The 15299-nt window shown below is 38.9% G+C and overlaps 1 non-coding gene across 1 annotated transcript; it reads left to right on the top strand.

Moving 5' to 3' along the window:
* Positions 1-7773: 7773 nt before the first annotated feature.
* On the top strand, positions 7774-7880 carry LOC133304715 (small nucleolar RNA R71). Its single transcript, XR_009750653.1, has one exon. It is a non-coding gene; the product is annotated as a small nucleolar RNA R71 (small nucleolar RNA).
* Positions 7881-15299: the final 7419 nt, after the last annotated feature.

The following is a 15299-nucleotide window of genomic DNA, read 5'->3' as shown; positions in this document are numbered from 1 at the left end:
AAGACAAGGAATAGTGAAATAAAATGTTTCAAGTGTTTGGGAAGAGGTCACATAGCTTCAGAATGTCCAACTAAGAAGACTATGTTACTTAAAGAGGATGGAGAGATTACTAGTGAGTCTTCTTCAGATTCTGCCTCACATGATGATGAAGATGAGTATGACGAGGAAATTATACCGGAAGGAGATTTGTTTATGGTAAGAAGGATGTTGGGTAGCCAAGTAAAAGATATGGATGATAGTCAAAGAGAGAACATTTTTCATACTAGATGCCTTATCCAAGGAAAGGTATGTTCTTTAATTATTGATGGAGGGAGTTGTACCAATGTTGCAAGTGCTAGAATGGTGTCTAAATTGGGCATGGAAACCAAACCTCACCCGCTGCCATATAAGCTTCAATGGCTTAGTGAGGATGGTGAAGTGACCGTAAGCAAACAAGTGGAGGTGAACTTCTCCATAGGAAAGTATGACGATACAGTTTTATGTGATGTGGTACCAATGGAGGCTTGTCATTTGCTTCTTGGGAGACCTTGGCAATACGATAAGAAAGTTATGCATGATGGTTACACCAACAAATTCTCTTTTGTGCATGAAGAACGCAAGACTATTCTTGCACCTTTGACTCCAAGAGAAGTTAGTGAGGATCATTTGAAAATGAGAGATAAAAGAAAGCAAGAGAGAAAAGAAAGTGGAGAGAAAAAGGGGAAAGAGAGTGGAAGAGAGCAAGAAAAAGAGAGAAAAAGAGAAAAACACAAAATTTGTTTATAAAAGAAAAAGAGGTGAAAAAGGCTATACAATTGAAAAAGCCAATGCTCTTACTTTTGAGTAAAGAGTGTAATAATATCAAAGATGCCAGTCCTACTAACTCTCTTCCAAATGAGGTTTCTTCTTTGTTGCAGGAATTTGAAGATGTCTTTCCCAAAGAGGTGCCTCATGGACTGCCTCCTCTAAGAGGCATTGAACATCAAATTGATCTCGTGCCGGGAGTTGCATTTCCTAATAGGCCAGCCTATAGGAGTAACCCCCAAGAGACCAAGGAGATTCAGAGACAAGTTGAAGACTTGATGAAAAGAGGATGGGTGCAAGAAAGCTTAAGTCAATGTGCAGTCCCAGTCCTTTTAGTGCCTAAGAAAGATGGAACCTGGAGAATGTGCACTGACTGTAGAGCCATCAATAACATCACGGTAAAGTATAGACATCCTATTCCTAGATTGGATGATTTATTGGATGAATTGCATGGTGCTTGTTTCTTCTCTAAAATTGATTTAAAAAGTGGATACCATCAAATTAGGATTAGAGAAGGGGATGAATGGAAAACAGCTTTTAAAACTAAATATGGGCTGTATGAATGGTTGGTTATGCCCTTTGGTTTAACCAATGCTCCTAGTACCTTCATGAGACTAATGAATCATGTGTTAAGGGAGTTTCTAGGAAAGTTTGTTGTGGTTTATTTTGATGATATTATGATTTATAGCAAATCCTATGATGATCATCTTGTGCACTTGAGGTATGTTGTGGAAGCACTAAGGCATGAGAAATTGTATGCTAACATGGAAAAATGTGTGTTTTGTATAGACCATGTTGTTTTTCTTGGTTTTGTTGTTAGCTCACAAGGAGTGCAAGTTGATCAAGAGAAGGTGAAATCTATTCAAGAGTGGCCAACTCCTAAGAATGTAAGTGAGGTGAGAAGCTTTCATGGCTTAGCTAGTTTCTATAGGAGATTTGTTAAAGATTTCAGTACCATAGCTGCACCCTTGAATGAAGTGATTAAAAGGCATGTTGGTTTTAAATGGGGTGAAAAACAAGAGAAAGCCTTTGCTGCCCTCAAAGATAAATTAACTCATGCACCTATTCTTGTATTGCCTAATTTTTCTAAATCTTTTGAGATTGAATGTGATGCATCTAATGTGGGGATAGGGGCTGTTTTGATGCAAGAGGGGCATCCCATTGCCTATTTTAGTGAAAAACTGAATGGGGCTACTCTTAATTATTCCACATATGATAAGGAATTGTATGCATTGGTAAGGGCATTGCAAACATGGCAACACTATCTCTTGCCCAAAGAGTTTGTCATCAACAGTGACCATGAGTCCTTAAAGTACTTAAAAGGACAAGGCAAGCTTAACAAAAGGCATGCCAAATGGGTAGAGTTCTTGGAGCAGTTTCCCTATGTGATCAAGCACAAGAAAGGTAAGTCTAATGTAGTTGCAGATGCACTTTCAAGAAGGTATGCTTTGTTCTCTACTCTTGAAACTAAGTTTATTGGTTTTGATCATATTAAGGCATTGTATGAGCATGATCCAGACTTTGCACAAATCTATGAAACTTGTGTGGATGCTGCTCAAAATGGATTCTTTAGGCATAATGATTACTTATTTAAAGAAAAGAGATTGTGTGTTCCTAACGGTTCTATTAGGGAATTACTTGTGAAAGAGGCACATGCGGGGGGATTAATGGGACATTTTGGAATCCAAAAGACTCTAGACATGCTGCATGAACATTTTTATTGGCCACACATGAAGCGTGATGTACATAAATTGTGTGAAAGATGCATTGTATGTAAGCAATCTAAGTCTAAATTATTACCTCATGGGTTGTATACTCCTTTACCTATTCCAGATTGCCCTTGGATTGATATTTCTATGGATTTTGTGTTAGGACTACCTCGGTCTAAAAATGGTAAAGATTCTATTTTTGTTGTGGTGGACAGGTTTTCGAAGATGGCACATTTTATTCCGTGCAAAAAAGTTGATGATGCAATCCATATTGCTGATTTGTTCTTCAAGGAAGTGGTAAGACTCCATGGACTTCCAAGAAGCATTGTCTCTGATCGTGATACTAAATTCTTAAGCCATTTTTGGAGGACATTATGGAGTAAGTTGGGGACTAAACTTCTCTTTTCTACTACTTGTCATCCACAAACTGATGGCCAAACTGAGGTAGTGAATAGAACTCTTTCTTCTCTTTTGCGGGCTGTAATTAAAAAGAACATCAAGTCATGGGAACAATGTTTGCCCCATGTTGAGTTTGCATATAACCGGGCAGTTCATAGTGCTACTCATTATTCTCCTTTTGAAATTGTTTATGGCTTTAACCCTCTCACTCCTCTTGATTTGCTACCTTTGCCTAACAACTCTATTTTTCAACATAAAGATGGTAAGAGTAAGGCTGAATATGTGCGAAAACTACATGAAAGGGTAAAAGCAAACATTGAGAAAAAGGTAGAGAGCTATGCTAAGCAGGCAAATAAAGGAAGGAAGAAGGTACTTTTTGAACCAGGTGATTGGGTTTGGGTTCATTTGCGAAAAGAGAGGTTCCCTTCCCAAAGGAAATCTAAGCTTCAACCAAGAGGAGATGGCCCTTTCCAAGTGCTGTCCAAAATTAATGATAATGCCTACAAAATAGACCTTCCTGGTGAGTATGGTGTAAGTGCTACTTTTAATGTGGCTGATTTGTCCCTTTTTGATGCAGGAGACGAGGATTACAATTTGAGGACAAATTCTTCTAAAGAAGTAGGGAATGATGAGGACATAGGAGGTGGCATGACCAAGACAACAAACTTGGAGGACATACAAGGTCTTGGAGGCCCAATGACAAGAGCAAAAGCTAAAAAGGCTAAAGAGGCTCTAAATCTCTTGGTGACCACTTTACTTGAGACAAGCCCAAGTCTAAAGGAAGAAGAGCCCAAAATGATACACTTAATTAAAATTGAAGACCTTGAAGAATAAGCCTCAATGGATATGCATGAAGGCTTTATTTTACTTGGCCCAAATTCTGCACTTAATTTTTTATTTTCTTATATTTAGTTAAACTTTTTGTAATAAGGCTTATTGGGCTGGATTATTGGGTTGTCTATCTTCTTTTATGTGTAAGTACTTTTAGGTTAAACTCAATATGGTTGTTGCCCACTATATAAGGGAACACCATGGCTTTTGAAGACAGATTTTTGGAATATCAAGTTAACCTATTTTGGTGAGACTAGTTCTCTTGGGTTCTTTTGAGAATCTCTGAACTTATCAAGGGCATCAATCCTTGTGGCGTTCTTGGGCTTATCAATTCTTTCGAATTGTGGCGCCTACCTATAATCCTTAAACTCCAATTTCGTTCTATATTATCTTGGATTCATATCTCTCGAATTCCTTATCCTTTTCCGGTGATTCTTGTGCCAAAATCGTGATTCAAGAAGCCATCTTTCACCTCGTTTTGGAATCACCCAAATCCGAGGTCTGTAGCGTGAGATACGCTCTGCTCTTAACAGGTCGTGTTGGTGGATGAATTTGGGGTTAGAATTTCCATTCCTAGTCGTGTTGGGGATGAAGTTCATTTACGAACAGCAACCTTCTTCAGGCTCCAAGGGACCGATTTTTGCTACATGCAAAGGGGGAAGAGACTAATTCAAGGCTGAACCTTGCACATGCAAACAAAAGGGAAGCTCGATGAGGACCATTGAAGCAGGGATACAATTAATGTAGTGTCTAATGTTAGTGGTCTTCCTTGTGTTCTTCTCCAGTATGCGCACGGTCAATAGAGAATGAGGGCCGAAATTGAGCTTCTGATTTAAACAACGCACATCCAGCTTAAGGTGTCACTCTTACAGAGCTTAGGGAGAAGTAATACAATGGTTTGAAGACTGATTGCAATGCTACAATGATCAGAACATAACTTGGTTTTACCCCCTTTCATGCGCATAATGTGGAAGAGGGGATAAGGAGAGATGTGGTTTTCAACCAATGCATGCAAACTGACTCCTCTATCCTAATTGGCTGCATGCTTGATAAATCTGACTTGGGTTTGCCTAATGGCACCAACATCAAATTGCTTTCTGCCCATTGTAGCACATGGGGCAAGGGATACAAGATGGCTGAGGATTTGCCATGTGTTGGTTTTAACCAATCATGGACAGCCTTGTAAGATTCTTAGGATAAGAGTAGGATTAGGTAAGAATTTAGGGCTGAACTTAAGTCCCCCTTAAGAACTTTGGGCCGTCGGCCATCACATGAATTGGGTCCAAAAATATATATAAGTCCAATGGCTCTCCTATCTTAGGAATTATAACTCATGCCTTATTATTTTATGTGCCCTCTAATTATTAACTAAGGAGATTTACTCGTTGTAATAAAATTAATCACCTAATGGTAACTAGCATTTAGTATATATATATACTAATCCCTAAGAGCATGCCAAGATGATTTCCCTACTCGAATTAATTCCACGCTTACTATATGTATAATCTGAGTTCCAAAGATGCTCTCCTATTCCTAACAGAAATTATATAACTTCCTAAATTCGCGGGATGTTACAACATGGGCATCCTCATCATCATCAATGGTGACAGTGCGTCTGAGTGTTTCAGGAATTGGCTGATCTGTATCAATGTAGGTGCTCCTTAGACCGTTCCAGGTCTTGCCATCGATGACAGATGCCACCTTCATTATGTCACCCTCGTGAGCTTCCACACCATCTCTTAGGCAGAGCTTTGTGATTAGGCAGGGGAGGCAGACAGTGGTCTTCCTCATCTCTCTTTTCAAACTGTCATAAATAAGAGGTACTGCATCAAAAGAGATGTTCCTCGTGATGCAGTAGATTTGGACTTGGAGTGCCCACTTGACAGTGGCTTCATGAGTGGAGGGGGTGAGGATGGAGTTGGAAAACAGTGCCCAGAATCTGGCCTCATCCTTCATGCTGCCTTTGCAGAGGGACCCTTTGGTGTAGGTGGGGTTCCTAGTGGCTATTGTCTCCTTCACGTCCCCTAGAAATTTGGACACATCCTTGCTGTCTATGTACTCCTGGTATGGACATTTGGAAATGGTGGGAAGGTAGAGTACTTCCTTGATAGCAGTGAGGGAGAATGATACTTGCTTACCCCTCACTGTGACCACATCAGTGGCGTCCTCTTGAGGCAGCCTCCTTGCCTGGTAGAGAAACTCACCCACTATGGAGACATTCATCTCACGTTCGTCAATGGCAAAACGAAGCCATTTAAGGCTGGTTAAGGCTTTCTTTACGAATGGGGGTAAAACCAGTTTGTCCTGCTGCATGGATATATTTCTTTCTGGGTACAGATGGATAATGGGTTCAGTGAGTTCAGGCTCTTGGTCACGGCTGGCTACAGGAATCACTTTTACTGAGAGTTTGGTCATTTTTTTTGGCAGAGAGGGTGTTAGGGCAACAATGCAGAAGGTGGGCAAAAGCCTCTAAGTTAGTGGGAAGTAGTAAAACTTGAAGGAATAAGGGGTTGAGTTTAAATAGATAGCAGGAGGAGGGAAATGAAAAGGTTTCTGGGACGTGGAGGTTAAGGAGAGGGAGTGGAAGAGGTAGTGGAATGGGGATGTTACAGAACGAAGGGTTAGGGTTAGTGGTCTATAACTGGTGATGATGATTGTAAGGATATGCAACGGTTAGAAACATGGGGGAGAGGGAAAGATGAAAAGGGGTCAATTGTGTTAATGGGTGAGGAGACAGTTGCTTTTTCAGGGCACGTTTTCAAGATTTGCAATAAATGCAAATTTGATACGGCTGCGTACTTTTTGAGTGACTTAGCAGGGACAGGTGTCCCACTTACTCTTATCTCCTAACACAGGGAATGTTCCCTTTGTCTTTTCCTAAATAAAAAAATATATAATAAAGGTGCTGACTAATTAGATATAAATCTAATCTAATAAGGAAAAAGGGAACGTAAAGCATATCAGATAACCAATTACTATTTACTGCAGCGTATACATAAAAATATATAATATATATATATATTTAATTGGGAATGTGTGGTTAGTAAACCACCCCAAAACTACGTTCCTGGAACGGAACGTATGTTATTTGGACTTTGGAGTTGAACATCAGACGTTCCCTCCTTTTGGGAGCTATGTAGTTAAGGTTAACCACCCCAAAACTTTGCTCTTTGTCAGAGAGCAAATGAATCCACTAGGTTGCCTCCCAGTCAGCGCTTAGTTTAATGTCTTTAGCTAGACATGGTACTTACCTTTTAGGTTTCTGGGGAAGTTGTTGAGGGAACTTCAGTGTCCCCTAGTAATGATCCTGGTGTTCTTGTTTGGAGATTGGCAGCAATCTGTCCCAGATGGGGACTCAATGTTCCTGACCACTGCATCATTCCGGGTGACATATTCCTTGACATAGTTTTCCAGGGTGTTCATGCGTTGGTCATCTCTATGGAACAGAACGTAATTATTTCTTCTTTGTTCAAATGTTCCACTGCTGCTACCTTGCTGGTACTGCTGTTGCTGCGTGTTGAATGGTCTTTGGTTCATGGGTGGCCTCCATTGGGGATTATGGTTCTAATCTTTTGTGATAGTTCCTCCAGGATTTGAATTGAAGTTGCGTCCTGCTTGCTGATTGTCTCTGGTGTAGTTCCTTTTTCCAAAGTTCTCTGCATAACACACCAATGCAGTGGATGGACAGTCTGTTGAGTCATGAAGGTCACCACAGGCTAAACATGGTTTAGTTTCAGCTGCTGTGAGTTGTAAGACTTCCATCCTTTGTGCTTCTTGATCAGCTTTCAGGTTCTTCACCTCATTCATGAGTGATTCCAGCTGGGCTTCCATGGCAGTTTGTTTGTCTATTTCTAGCATGCCAGGCTTCCTTACTACTGGGTTCACCCTGTCTATTGGCCATTGGAGACATCTTTCTGCAGTGCCTTCTATAATTTCATACCTAGATTCAAGTGTTCCTGTAAAAAAATATCCACATGCAGCAAAATCTAAATGTGACTGAAAAGTATGGTCAAGTCCTTTATAAAAAGATTGTAACACTCCCCAACTTTCTACCCCATGGTTTGGACATTTTTTGATGATGCCCTTGTATCTCTCCCAAGCTTCATAGAGATTTTCTCCATAAAACATCCTGAAGTTAGAGAGCTCTGCTCTCACATCAGCTTGTCGAGACATAGGGAGAAACCTCTCTATAAATTTGTTAGAGAGTTCCTCCCACGAGTGTATTGATCCAGGGTGAGAGTTTTCATCCATGTTTTTGCTTTTAAGCCCAAGGAGTGAGGGAATAACCTCATTCTCATACTCTCCTCTGTCACACCCTCAACTTTGAAATTATCACAAATATCTTGAAATGTTGTGAGGTGTGTGTAAGGGTCTTCTGCAGAGAGTCCATTGAAGACTCCAGCTTCCCTAATCATGTGAAACATGATAGGTTTAAGTTCAAAATTAGGTGCTACAGGAGGGAGGATTACTCCCCTCTCAGGTCTGTTCCTGAAAGGATCAGCCAAAGTTCTAAAGTTTTGTTCAGGAGGAATATCTTCATTGTGATCAGCCATATTTTCAAAAATTTCTTCCCTGAGGTTTCTTCTTCTTCTGTGAAAAGTACGTTCTGGCTCAGGATCAAAGAAAAACTCAGGTATTTCAGTGGAGTGGTCAGAATCTGGTTCAGACTCTTCACTCATAAACCATAAAACACAGGTTATATGAACAACAGAGTCAATGACAAGAAATAAGTGAAAAGAAAATATGAACTATACAGAGTATGTACTAAAAACAGTAATAAGAACCAGATTTAGTGTTTCTATCCCCGGCAACGGCGCTAAAAACTTGTTGGGTGGTTTTCTGATGGTGGAAAAATATTTATTCTGATGGAGGACGTTCCTTTGTTCTAAATTTGTAAGAGAAAACAGAGTTGTTCCCTTACTTCCAACCCAAGTGCGCAAGTGTACGCATCAAGTAATAATGGGTGTATTAATGCCCAGATTATCTTTCCCACGAGGATAGAACTCTAAATATTGTCTTAAACTATTTTATAAAGAATGGAAATGAAAAGAAAAGTTAGTGATTGAACTGTCTGGTCAAACGTTCCCTACTATCTTGACAACGTTCCTCAGGAACAGTAAGTTCAGTCTGATGGCAAACAATTGCTCGCTGCGTTATATATGTGATCCTTCCTGTTTAAAAGAAGGTGTGATAATAATCATTGGAGTTTGATAGATACAAGATTAAACAAAGTAAAAATAAAACAGTAATAACTATAATCAAGAGACAACAAGGTGGATGGTTTTAAAAACAGTTTAACAGAAGGAACAGATTCACTGCTCCATTCTTAAATAGTTATTTCCTCTGCTTAAGACTTAGCACTTTTTGGCTTTGTCCCAGTTTCTTATCTGCCAACTCTGATTCCTTAGCTCATGGACTAGATGGCTCACAAGTTTCCATATTCCTATGGCTCCCTTGACTCCAACAGGTACTTAGTACAAAACCTTAAAATGGACGAAGTGGCCCCTTATTCCTAAGGTGACCAATAGTATTTTTGCCATAATACTATCTTCCCCCAATGGCTAAGTTGTCTGAAATCCCTTCCTTACGGAAGTTCCTTTCTCAGCATGTGTTCAATTTCCAGTGATACACAATGAATATAGCTTACTTAGCCAGAGAAATACAAAAAACTTCAGTCAAGAGTTTTGAAAATAATTATTTAAGAGTTTTTCAGCTTATCCATCCCACAGATATTTCAGCCCATGGCTGATACTTTAAACATAATTATTCTAAACTGAAGTCCAATAGATCCGAGATTCAGTTCAGAGATAACGAGTGGAAAGAAAAGAAGAAACACTTATATTGAAATGAAACAAGAAAGATTACAACAAAATATAAAATGGAGAAGATGGTTGATTGTCGTGAGGAGTCTCAAGTGAATGTTATAGAACAAGGTAGAAGTTTTGTCACTTAACTACAGCTACAACTATACAGAATTAAACTACTAACTAATATTTAGGTGATCTCTTCTTCAGGAATTTTATTCCTAAGGAATTCGATGATGTCTTCGTGTTTGGGATGTCCTTTTTATAGGCAGAAGAGGGAGTGGCAGTCTCGTAAAATTATTTGGAGTTGGTTTCTTGACTGAAGGGATGGGGTGGTGGCAACAGTGTTTGGAAGCTTGCAACTTGCTTGATGGGTCAGTTATTGTTGATGATTAGCCATTTTCTTATAGTCCCCCATGCCTTGCTTTCTTCTTAGCCAGTGAGAACTCTTGATTCTCTGCTGTTCACGTTTCTTGGTGCTTAGTGGTGCACCGCCTTTGCTTTTAGAAGACGTTGTTTCCATGTTTCCTGCAAAATGAACAGAAGCATTAAATGAAGGGAGCAGGTGTAATAAATGCTCTCAATTCGTTCCCCTTTTAATATATTTTCAACGGATTACGTCATCATCTGTTCCTAGAATAATAGTTAGGACTGGTATACCAAGTTACGAGTCAAAATAATGAGAACTGACGTCAGGACTGATACCGGCTACGTAAAAACGCATACTGGCAAAGTGCTACGATAATTATAATAAAAATATGAAAAATCCTAGAAAAATGACTAGGTTCGGAATATGAAGTTTGCGATTAAAATGATAAGCGGAGCTATTAGTGCTAATACCGACGATTAAAACTTAATACGCGTATAAATAGGCGTGGCACAAATTTTTAGGTCAGATTCTTCTTCTTCTTACGTGCCTCCTTTCTGAAGCCTTGTGCTCTCCAAGCTTGCCACCTCCATTTCTCTTCAAAACTTCCCCAAGTGATCACCTTTCCTCACATTTCCTTCACCAAATTACCATTGATGAGTGAGAGCTAGCCTTGTGAGGAAGTGTGGATACACATTCTGAGTTTTGGTCTCTGTGTGGTGAGATTAGTGAGCTGACTTCACTGCTTTGTTTAGAGTGGGAGCCATTTTATTGGGTTGTGTTGCTCCAAGAAGTCATTTTTATTGAGAAAGGACCAAGCTTTGATTACCATTTTGTGGCTTTGAGTAGTTAGATCATTGGAGCTGCATAGAGAGCTCCAAGAGCAACCTTGCTTCTGTTTTAATCCTTGGTGGTAAGCACCATCACCTTTACCATTGATTTTCTATGATAAAGATAAAGTCTTGACATGTTTAATGAGATGATTAAGCAACTAGCATGGACACTGGTCTATAGGGGTTTAAAAATGCATGCTTTAACGTTTAATGGTGTTAAAAATGAAACCTTGAATGGATATCTTCGTGAAATGCAGAAACTGTATTCTGTCGCGAAATATCCGGATATGGGGCTTGTGATATTCGGATATGGATATCCGGATATGGGGCTTGTGATATCCGGATATGATATTCGGATATGCCCCCGACAAATATCCGGATATTCTAGGAATTTTGATGCAGAGCACTGTTCTGTCCGAACAGAAGTGTTGATTGGGTTTTTGGACCCATGGTTGGTTAATATGAACCTCTGTAGTAATTGAACTAAGTCAGAGTCACCTAGATTAAGGCTTATTATGGCTTTGGGAGAAGCCTAATGACATGAAATGAAAAAAGAAATGTTGTCGTAATGTCATGAACTCCTAGATTATGAATGTTGATAAGATTTCTGGTCTAAACAGATTGTGATTGTGTTGTTTGTGGACGGACCTTGGGCTGGTGTGAACTCTTGACTTGGGATTGATTGCTTAAGAGGTAAGGTTTCGTGTCCTCGGTTTTGCCATTGTTGGTTCCACCATACCTCATGGAGGGATGGTTTATACGCATGATGTGTTTTTGTGAAATTATGTGATGAATATTTGAAATGCTATTTAGCTGTTCTATTAAGTTCAAGTGCCTTATTATATGTATGTGGTGTACTACCTAGACGGTAAGCCTGAGTATGTGGAGACATACAAGATGGTGAATCTGTGGGTGAGGTACAACCGGTGTTCCTTGTACTGTAGGTTGTAGACGTATGTAATCCCTACATGTTTATTCTATGGCCAGTAGGATTATTACACACATGACATGGATATATGTTGCATTGCACAGAATTTGGAAATGACATTATTATACTGTTTTGGAACTTATATTGCACAAAAGTGAGCTTGGGGTGGAGAGATCCTTGAGGACCCCTTGTCTTACTGAGATTTCTTTTTAGAGATCTCACCCCGTGTTGGGGCATATTTCAGGTTCAGGTACCTCGGGAGTTGAGACCTCAGGCGGCAAGAGGCCAGAGTTGAACTGACTAATGCATGCTGGATGATTTAGTTATATTACATGATTATGTCTGATTCTCCTGTTATGACTATTGTATTGAGACTTGATGATTATGCTGTTTATTTGGTGAGCATGGGGGTTGTCCGTGCCACATTGATTTCAAACTTATTGGTTTATGTTTGAGTTGTATAATGTATCAGGATATTGTCTGGTCTACGTGTTGTAGTTCTGTGACCTTGGGCTTATGGAGGTTATTCAGTTAGTTATTTATTACAATTTACATACATGCTATATTTTGAAAAGGAATAAGTAATCAACTTGGTTAATATTGATGACATCATAATTGAAATGAAAAGTTAGCTTCCACATTTATTTAGCTGCGCCATTACCATATGTATGTTTAATACACCAGGTGCACATGGGGTGTTACATGCATCCTACTGGCCAGAGAATTAAAAGGTGGGGATTACATACGTATACAACCTACAGTACAAAGAACACCGCTTGCACCTCACCCACGGAGTTACCATCTTGTATGTCTCCACATACTCAGGGGTTACCGTCTAGGTGGTACACCATATACATATCATATGGCACTTGAACTCAATAAAATAGCTCAACATCATATCAAGAATCATCATTTAATTTCGTAAAACACAACATGCATAAACCCTCTCTCCATGAGGTATGGTGGAACCAACAATGGGCGAAACCGAGGACACGAAAGCTTAACTCGCAAGCTAACAATCCCAAGTCAAGAGTCCACAACAGCCCAAGGTCTCCAAACAACACAATCACAATCTATTTAGACTAGAAATCTCATAAACATTCAAAATCTAGAAGTTCATTACATTATGACAACGTTTCTTTTTTCGTTTCATGCCTTTAGGCTTCTCCCAAAGCCATAAGCCTTTAATCTAAGTGATTTTGACTTAGTTAACTTATTACAGAGGTTCATAATAACCTCTCAAAGGTTTGTTAGTATATGGGTGTCCTAGAGACAATCTTTTTGATTAAATAAGGACATAAGATGTGGACCTTTTGTCGCAAATAAATAATAAGCACTCTTTATCCTATTTCATATTTTGTCTCGATATTATTGTTAATATATTATGAATAAACTGGATAAACCCCTTGGAATAGAACAGGTATTTCTTGAGTATCTGTGATGAGATTATGAGGATTCAAGGATACCACACGTTTATTCTTAATTTTATGTTCCTAGTCTAGAGACACTGAGAATGGGGATCAGTGATCTTGGGTAAGACTAGCACGACTTATCTACTTGTATTTGGATACAAGGTAAAGTCCTCATCTGCTACAGATATGGAGATGTCTTAGCTAAAGTCATGGGTGGAACTATAAGGGTATAGCTCGCACTGAATAGACCCACAAAGAGACTCTATGAGGAAATCTCACAAAGAGTATCATTAGAGTAGTCTCTTTATATTTGGGTATGTTTTTCCTTAGAATAGAAGTTATTACCTAGACTATGTTCTAGAAGGCACGCTTTGACTGTATACCTCGTCTGCCTGAAACATGGAGACTCATAGGTACACTGTTGGGCTTGTCCTGAGAGAGCACAGGGCTAAGGTGATAAGCTGAAGGAATTCATCAAATCTCTGTGAGAGATTAGGTTATCGGTAAACCGGAGAAATCAGAATGACATTTACAAGGACTGGGGAATCTATGCATAGTAAAAGAGATCATGAGATGATCTGCCGTTAGAGTCAGTAAATTGAAGATTCCCTATTTCGAATAAAGCTTACCCTAAACTGCAAGGGTTGATACGTTTCCTTACCCTAGGTTTAATGGGAAGGTAACCGAGACGAAAGGAAATACATACGGCAATCAAATATGTGTAATAGGATGATTATGTCATTAACCTAACTAGCTCTGGGGTAACAAAGTATTGCTAGTGCTCTGTGTTGTCATTATATGGGTTGTGTGCTTGTTGGGCCCAAGCCCATTTATGTCAGTGGCTATGTTGGGCCTAATGGGTCACACACTAACACCTTATTGTCATGATAATTTAGCATTAAAGGTATTGGGCCTAATAATGGTTGTTAGCCCAAGAAGAAGTTTGGAAGCCCGCCAAAAGGGAAAAGGGCGCATGGATCATGTAATGGGCTTGGATGGTCCAACACATTACTAATTAATTTAATTAGTTAAATTAATAATCAAATATTTAAATTTTGAATTTTGAATTTGAAATTTGAATTTTGAATTTGAATTTTGAAATTTGAATTTTGAATTTAAAATTGGGATAGAATCAACTTACACCAGTGTAAGAATAATAAATCTTACACCAAATCTTAACCGTTGAATTGGTTGAATTTTTGAGAATTAAAAATTAATTAATGAGTGAGACGTAATAAATCTTAACTGTTAGATGTAGAAAATCAATGGTTAAGATTTAGTGTAAGATTTATTATTCTTACACTAGTGTAAGATGATCCTGCCCCTTTAAAATTTGAAATTTGAAATTTGAATTTTGAATTTGAATTTTGAAATTTGAAATTTGAATTTGAATTTCGAAATCTGAATTTAGAATTTAGAATTTAGAATTTGAATTTTGAATTTAAATGTTTGAACGTTTGAATTTAAATGTTTGAATTTGAATTTGAATTGGCTATGAAAAGGATAAGATAAGATCTTGTTGGAACAAATCCCAAGTATCAAGAGGAGATCTTTGGGCATCATCCAAGGCTGATTTGGGGCGCTAATTTTAGGGTCTTGTGATGGTCATAGGATCAACCAAATGAGCACCAATCAGATTTAGTTTGTTGAGAGAATAAGTGAGTGAGTTGGTTCAAGTTTGAATTTAACTGCTCAACGTATCTGGACTGTTTTGAGGCTAAATGGGGCGCACCATATGGCTGGCCATATGATGGTTGTTAAGTGAGATTTTTATTGAGATATGCACTTGATATCATGAGGATATGATAGGAGGTTGTTGGCAAGATTTGATTTGCAACAACTCCACTCATTCCTCTCCTAGTGTGCGCTACATAGAGCTGATTTTTGAGTGAAGAAATTAGATTTTTATTCACTCATTCTCTCATCTCCTTTGGTCATCCTTTTGTGAGGTTTTTCTTAAGAGAGTTTTGAAAATTACCTAGCACTTTCTAAGTGAATTCCATGCGCCACTTTTGTGTTTTTTCTTGCTGAAAATTCACTCAACTAAACACCTTGAAACCTTGCCTCCTACCTCTCCATTAGGGACGCCTAGCTTGCCTCCCTTGGTGTTCGTTGGTGGCCTTGAAGAAGAGTTCTTCCGTCTTGACAAAGGGTGGTGTGGATCAACATTAGAGGGCTTGTATCTTCAAGCCTCACCTTGATCATCTTCAAGTTTTGGAAAGCAAACAAGGTA

This window comes from Gastrolobium bilobum, unplaced genomic scaffold (genome assembly GCF_033153095.1).
Source record: "Gastrolobium bilobum isolate Gb01-03AN ecotype WA unplaced genomic scaffold, APGP_CSIRO_Gbil_v1 utg34743, whole genome shotgun sequence".
Classification (NCBI taxonomy): Eukaryota; Viridiplantae; Streptophyta; class Magnoliopsida; order Fabales; family Fabaceae; genus Gastrolobium; species Gastrolobium bilobum.
This window is presented reverse-complemented; position numbering and strand designations above follow the sequence as displayed.